General features: G+C 35.5%; 1 long non-coding RNA gene across 1 annotated transcript in view; it reads left to right on the plus strand.

The window, feature by feature from the left end:
* Positions 1–5,782, plus strand: part of LOC140248817 (uncharacterized) — a 78,336-nt gene extending 72,554 nt beyond the window's left edge. Inside the window, exons 4-6 of the long non-coding RNA XR_011902891.1 lie at positions 4,954–5,030; positions 5,338–5,459; positions 5,602–5,782. This is a non-coding gene — a long non-coding RNA (uncharacterized lncRNA). The remainder of the gene's footprint in view (positions 1–4,953; positions 5,031–5,337; positions 5,460–5,601) is intronic.
* Positions 5,783–6,000: the final 218 nt, after the last annotated feature.

A 6,000-nucleotide genomic window follows, 5' to 3' on the forward strand; every position in this document is an offset into this window, starting at 1 on the left:
ATGTTATTTTGTACAAAGTATTTTACCAATTGAATGAGTATTTGAATGAACAAATTTGCATCATATTTAAGTCTTTAGATTCAGTAGCTGATTGAATTGGTTTGTACTGTAAAGTCCCCAGGGAAGGAACCTTGCCTTCTGGGATGCCAGTAAAGACCATGACATTAATTTCTCTCTCCTCCCTCATCAGCTGTACTGATTGGAGCTCTGAGGAAGACAGTCCTCAGCTTTTGTCTCAAGTTGTTATTAAAAAAATGGATTTACAGAAGCTGGAGTTTAAAGAGTGACATTTTCTTAGTTGGACAGACTAAATTCTACTGTTACTCCATAGTATTCACTGTTTTGCAGGATTTTATAATTAGAAGAGATATAATCACAGACGTTCAGTTAAACAGTGAAGTAGTCTCCCAGAAAATATATGTGGATTTGAAATTAAAGTTCAAAACTTCATCCTCTCTTAATATTTTGTTACTTCATTGATTATTACTCTATTTTATTTTATTTTCTGAGCAGCTCTTTCCTTTCTTTGAAATCTCAGAGTATAAAAGTTTTCCTGTTAATAATCTCCTAGAGCCTGTCTGTTACTCTATTGCAATTTCAACATCATTGTTAACAATTTTTATTTAGCTTTGTCAGTTTTTGTACAACTCTGTTTCAGTGCAATTTTTTTAGCAATCCAAAAGAAAAGAGATTCAGCTATGAAATACATAAGCAATCAAAAATGATCCATGAAAGGTGAGATTTTCCAAACTTTTAAATCATGGAAACACCAGTAACAATAAACTATGAACAATATGGTTTTCCTGACAAACTTGGTTTTTATACTCAGATTTACCTATTGCTTGCACCAGCACAGAAGCATGGACAACCATGTGACAGTTTTCTGTTCTCTTATGCTGAGACCCAAGGAAGAAGAAATACATTTAAATAGCAAGATTTCACTGCTATTACTGTAAATACATAAAAACAGGGGATTAATGCATGAGTCTTATATCCCCCTATAACTGGCAATTGGCACCTTAAACTGGTTTGTTGCATATATATATATACATATATATATATATATATATATATATATTTCTTTTTTTTTGGTAGGTGTGGAATCATATGTGTGTGAAGGTGTCTGCATGAGGCTAATATCCTATACTCATGCATAGCATACTGAAAAAAGATGTGTAATTCAGAACCATGTCTACTGCTTCTGCCTAAAGCAAGGAGCCATGGTTTGAGGCCACCAAAAGAAGATGAGTGTTCAGGATTGCTCTTTGTGTGTGTGTGCAAGTGTGTGCACTTGTGATACCTGAAGTTACTGGTTATAATGCTACTGGATAATATTCACCCACTGACCACCATTTGTCATAAAACTTGGGGATGTATATGTCAAGTTGCCCTTGCATTTCAGGTGTGGATTTTGCCTCTTGAGTCTTTAAAACTAAAATGTATTAGAATGAAAAATGAGAGTGAATAAGATTTTATAAAACATTCGAAAAAGTTAGTCAGAATTTTGCTAATTTTTATTCTAACTTCAAATCAGAAGTCCAAATAAGATCCAAAATCCAATCCTGACTAAACATAAGGTTAGACCACAGGCACCTGAAAGAAAGACAAATGATACTTTCTACAAAATGCTGTATGTTTTTCTTCAGGAGAAAAACAGAAAATCTTGCATTTTTTACAAACTAAAGATGGGGACTGCACCTCACTGACAAAAGTTTTTGGTAGCTCTAAACTGTGTGTGCATGTTTGTGCCCCCTTCCTAGTAGATGCTGCTGCCTATTTCAGTCCCTCCCCTCTTCCCGTTTGATTACTACATGCACATTTCCTTGTTTAACTTCCTTTTTCCCTGAGCTCTTGGAACTCTTTGAGGGCTCAAGGCTAACTGCTCCTTTCTAAGTCGTCTATTGTCTGCTGCATACCAAACTCCTTCTCCTACAAGCCCTAAAGATCTCTTTCTGCCTTTGTTTCTAGCTGTAAGTCTACTTATCTCATTCCTCCAAGTCTCTTTCTCTCATGGCTTTCTTTCAGGCTATTCTTTGCTTTAGGCCTCATTCTTGCACAGTGTGGTCTCTCTGCCTAATCAGCCATGCTGCTTATTACATTCAGGATCCCTTTGCTATCTGTTTGGGTTTTTATAAGGTCTCCTGTCACCATGGTATCTTAGCATTTTCTCACAACTGTGTCCACTTGGCATTTTTTGTATTTTCATACATATGTATTCGCATACACATTTATTATAATATTTTGTATAAACAAGCAAGGTAGTTGTGCTTGGACTGTTCATTCTTGTAGATGTTCCTCAATTTCTTGTGATTGTGAAGATAAGCCTCTGCCATTCAACCATGCATTTTGAATCTTCATTAATGTCATTTCTTCATTTCTATTCTTGTCATCTATATTCAGCTGTCCTCAGCCAGGAGTTAAAAAAGAGTGAGCATTTTTGAATGGAAATACTGCAAAAGCTATTAATTATACCAGCAGACAGAATGGCAGCATTATTAATAAAGGAACTCAAAAAAAATATTAAAAATAATTTTTGTTGCAAATTTTGGTCTTTGCTGTTTTGACAAAACACTCTACAGAAGTGCCACTTTACCTCAGATAATTGTTATTGCTTTTCACGTGGATTTACTTTTCCTGTACCCATTCCCTTGCCCTTCCCCCACTGATTCCTTGCTTTTCACTCCGCAACCATGGCAACTCTTTGCCTCGATTGAAGGTTGGACATTCGGGCAGTCTTGAAGATAGCATTAGGGCTGCTCCATTGAATCATCAGCTGAAATCGAGGAGAGGGGAAAGTTTACATCTGCACATCCTTTCATTCTCTGTGGATGTACATATCTTTTATCAATTTCCACTCTTCTGGGAAGAAGAAGTGTGAAAATATCTTTCCTTCTCTTCCTCACTCTCCACTCTACCCTTCTCCAGCATGCAGAATGTTTATCTTATCAAAATTATTTAGGCTGTTACTAAATTTAGTTGTACAATAGTCAAAGAAGAATTACTTCTTTGACTCGTGTCATTTCTAAGAGAAGATAAAAACCAATAGACAGTTTTAAAATGATAATGTTTCTGAAAACATCAATATAACTTTTCACTGAAGGATCTTTAAACAATTTCTGTGCAATTAACTAAATCTCACAACACTGCCCTGGAGGTGATATTACTGTACAGATGGAGAAACTAAAGAAGATTAATTGACTTATACATTGTCATGTAAATCTGTGCCAGAGACAGTCACAGAACCCAACAATTTTCTTCAAAGTCATGTGATGTTGTATTTACACTGGTAAATTTAGCATTATTCTGCAGAATTCTCATTCATGAAGTTCAGTTTAAGGTTTTATTGCTCTTTCAGTAATTGCTTTCCCATTCAGCATAGCACTTAAACACATACTTGTCTTCAAGCAGTGGAGTTGGACTAGTTAAAGAGACTTTAGTTCAAGTTATTCCACTAAAATATTTGGATTAAAGGATTTCCTCTATTTTTCAGGGAAAAGAAAAAAAGATTTTGTCAGTATTTTCCCATGAAACACTGATTTTTGATATTTAATAGATTAACATCCTCAAAAGGAAAAACCAAACAAATATTTCAAAACATATATACTGAAACACTGATCTTTTTTCTCAGTGCCTGACAATCTACCCACTTATCTCTATTTTTCTTACTTTTGCTTCATAAAATAATGAGGGAAGAGCTCTGTTTTGTGTTAGTGTCCAATTCACTGTCCAAAAGGCAACCCTGTGTGTCTAATACTGTGTGTGAAGTAATCAGTCATTTTCCACATACCAAACACTAAGTCAGGGGGACTGAGGAGGTTGAATATTTCTCAGAAAAAGTGTTCAGTGATAAACAGAATTAGAAATAAACCAACACTGGATGCTGTGCTTGTTTGACACACAGTATTTGAAATTATCACCTAAGGCGCTTTGAATTTTATATTTGGCAAATTTTAGGTATACGGTAATACAGTTTGATACTTTTATACAACCCTCTAAGTATTTATTAAAAATGAATGCTCTTATTCAGCTGATTAATCATTGACTATACTTTCCAATTAATTGTCCTTATTTTGCCATTGACATTTCTACATTATTCTGGCTGGAAGAAATTTCTTGAGATGCTAAGGCAATTCCAACAAGCATAGCAATATACATATTTAAATATATAGATATCTCTCTGAATATGTGCTTGAAAAAAAACAATAACAAATAAAAATAAAACAATAAATAGTTTCCTTTTCTTCTCACAGAAGATCAAAATCTTTAGTGTGAAGAATAAGGGAAGCAAGGTCAGTATATGTATGAATCAGCAATGCAGTGATAATTAAGGCTTGTATGCTATTGGTGATGTAACTTGCATCTTTAAGGAAAAGAGTTTACTGCAAGCTACTTTAATAACACGTTCAAATTAATCTTCATGTAACTAAACCTGTTCAACTAGAATAGTGAGAATAGTGTATAAGGGATTTATTTTGAGATTTTTTTCTGGAACTCATTAAATATTTTTTCTTAAGATAAATAATTAAAAATTCCCATCTATGACATTTAAAACTTGTTTCTCATCTGTAACCAATCAACTTTATTATTATTATTATTTATTTTTAAGCTAACAGGCACGAAAACAAAAGAAGTATGCTATGGTTTTACCATTGGTAGAAACTCTTAGAAGTAGGATCTAATATTTTCATCCTTGAAACCAAGAAGAAACTGAGATGTAGGTATGGTAAACTAGCCTCGTTACTCATTATTTCTTGAGGAGACACACAGAGATTTCTAGAGGGTGTTACTATGAATTAGGCTGTTGTGGTAAAGAGGTAAAGAGGTTTTTAAACAGATATTACAAGATGTCTCTTTAGGCAGAAGGAACTCATCCAGGATTGGATAGACTGGAAGGGTAGAAGCATATCCTTGAATGAATCTGCTCTGACAGTGGATGGCACTATTGTTCTCTAGGAACTGGAAGGAAGTGGATCAAGCCTGTCAAGACTGTAAAAGTATGCACTCATGCCACCAGGACAAACTGCCTGCAGGTATTTTCATGTTATGCTGGTCACAAAAAATGCATGACAACTTGTCTACATTAAGTGCTCTGGCCTTCCTTGCTCTTAAATGAAACTTGAAAAAGAAACTTAAACATATGTGTCTTACAATCACTTGCATCTCAGTTAGTGCGAAAGTAAATTGATCTGTCAGTTCACAGCGTTTTCTGAGAAGTGATGCATATCCTCACCTTCTACTGAAGTAGCTCACCAGAGGAAAAATCATGAAATGAAAGAATGGTTAAGGCTGAAGAGGGCTTCAGGACATCATCTAGTCTAACCTTCTGCTCAATTCTAGGTCAACTAGAGTAGGCTGCCCAAGATCTCTGTGCAGATGGGTTTTGAATTTCTCCAAGGATGGAGACTCCACAGCCTCTCATAAAACCTGTTCCAGAATTCAACCGCTCTCACAATAAAAAGGTTTTTGTTATGTTCTGATTGAATTTCTTATATTTTAATGGATGACTATTGCCTCTTTTCGCTGAAAAGAGTCTGTCCCAATCCCTTTGCCTCCCACACCTTTGATATTATAGACTTTAATAAGACCCCTTCTTTTCTCAAGGCTGAACAGACCTGGGTCTTTCCTCAGAAGAAAGGTGCTCCAGGCACCTTCATCTTCGTGGCCCTCCCCTGGACTCTTTCCAGGATATTGTCAAAGTAAGAAGAGGGTACTGTCTTCAGTAATGGTGGGTATCTTGGAGGATTTCTTCTCAGACTAGCTAATTTCACAGCTGACTTTCTGTAGTGCAGAGAATTTATCCTGGGACACTCTTCCTGATGCTACTATGAACAGTGAAAGTACATTAAAAATGGGATGTCAGTGCAGGAAAATTAAATACATATATATATGTAGTGAGTCTGCACTGCATGGAGAGGCAGACTACCATTCTAACTTAAAATATAATTTATATTCTTCTCCAGAATGCTCAGTTCTTTTCCAGGGTCTGATTTCTGCTCTCTG

Source organism: Excalfactoria chinensis, chromosome 2, assembly GCF_039878825.1.
Source record: "Excalfactoria chinensis isolate bCotChi1 chromosome 2, bCotChi1.hap2, whole genome shotgun sequence".
NCBI lineage: Eukaryota > Metazoa > Chordata > Aves > Galliformes > Phasianidae > Excalfactoria > Excalfactoria chinensis.